The following is a 1,695-nucleotide window of genomic DNA, read 5'->3' as shown; positions in this document are numbered from 1 at the left end:
ATAAATAAATAAAATAATCAACAATCATATGACCCCATATGAGCAAGCCGTTTGGCAACAGTGGGAAGGATAAACTCCCTTTTAAGAGGACGAAACCTCAGGCAGAACCAGTCTCAAGGAGGGGGGAGGAGGAGGACATTTACAAGCTGAGAGGGCGTGTACAAGACATGACTGTTCATTTAAAAGCACAAGACAAGTACTAATAAATATGAACGTTGATTTATGGCAGTGAGACGGTCATTTATAAGACAGCTAAGCAGGTGAGATTCAAGATTTCTATTTGCATTTTGCGCACAGGTCCAACAGTCCATGCACATTGGAATTCTTGTGCAGAGGTCAAGTTACATCCATGCTGTCATTACATTAAAAGACAGCATGTGGAAATAGAAACCCGACCTTGTCCCACAGCCCTCCATTTTGGTGGATGTAAGATTAGAGATCTGCTGTACAAACAGCTGTGATGACAAACATTTAAAATGTGCACTAGCAAATTAGTAAAGGAATGCAATGGGAGCTCAGGAATTGCTTCAACTGTAGAGCTTATGATTTCCTGTCAGATGTGAATGCCGCATTTTTGTCGAGCCTGAGCATCACTGAGTCAACTGGTGCCGCCTACTCGAGCTGGGGTCTTTTCCAGTGGGTGCGAGGTGAGCGTAAAGAGGCAATCAGGAACAGACTGATCCAAGCCCGCAGAAAGCAGCTATGGATGTCTATAAACGCCGCCGCAGTCTGAGATATCGGTCTGCTCTAAAGAACTCTGTCAGTTTAGGACATTTTCTACCCAGACCAGAAAGAAATGCTTCTTCTCTCCATGTTAGACTGCAGTGTGTCTGCTCTCCGTGCCCACAGGGGGAATGCTCGCCAGCCTTCAGTGTGACTGTCACACTGTGACACCTTCTGGAGAGTTAATCGCGAATATTGAGGTCTAAACTCTCGGTGACTGGAAACGACGCTAATGAACCGCGACCGATCCATTTTGTAATTCATGAAGCAAACAACTGTAAGCGCGTCTCCTTCCGCGGGCCAGCACAAACACGACTCTCGAAGATTTAAATGAACGCGCAAACGCGTATCGCGTCGTTTGACGCAAAACAGACAATAAATGCATGTTTTTAAAGTCAATCAAAGAGAGAGAGATCAGCTATCATACACCATATAGACAAATGACATAAAAACAAACAGGCTGAGCTGCATTCTGCAAAAAGCATAAAGAAAGCAGGAGACAGCAAGTGCAACTTTCCTACCAGTTTAAAGGAAAACTGTCTCGTTGATAGTAATGAATATTTACCTGTTTTTCCGGAGTTGCAGAGCAAAGTTTAGCAGAAGGTAAATGCAAGTACTGACAAGCTAATACTTCCCTCTCACCTGTACAGAGAGGGTGGAGGAGGAAGTGCCTCTGGTCTTCTCAGGTAAAGACTCTCCTCCCACAACAATTAAGTAATTGGTGGGTTGTGTGATGTGGCACTGTACAAGCATGGGACTGAATGGTGCGAAGCCCACAGAGTACATATCCAAAAGCAAATAAAACATGCATCCTGTGACTGTCAGGCTGATAGATGTGATAGCATGAATTTCTTTATTAAGGATGGATGGACAGAGGCAAGGCAATATCACAAATGCAGACAGGGAGGCAACTCAGAAACAGTCATTCCCATACAGGCATGTTCAGACTTGCAGTAGACTCCTGGTAGTTTT

At 44.3% G+C, this 1,695-nt stretch overlaps 1 protein-coding gene across 1 annotated transcript in view; it reads right to left on the bottom strand.

Annotated features, from left to right (window-relative positions):
• The window catches only part of ano1a (anoctamin 1, calcium activated chloride channel a), a 56,474-nt gene extending 54,994 nt beyond the window's left edge, over positions 1-1,480 (bottom strand). The window contains exon 1 of the mRNA XM_005946251.3: positions 1,289-1,480. The gene's annotated coding sequence lies outside the window, so the exon portion shown is untranslated. The remainder of the gene's footprint in view (positions 1-1,288) is intronic.
• Positions 1,481-1,695: the final 215 nt, after the last annotated feature.

Source organism: Haplochromis burtoni, unplaced genomic scaffold, assembly GCF_018398535.1.
Source record: "Haplochromis burtoni strain Fernald_Lab_line unplaced genomic scaffold, NCSU_Asbu1 Contig_477, whole genome shotgun sequence".
Classification (NCBI taxonomy): Eukaryota; Metazoa; Chordata; class Actinopteri; order Cichliformes; family Cichlidae; genus Haplochromis; species Haplochromis burtoni.
This window is presented reverse-complemented; position numbering and strand designations above follow the sequence as displayed.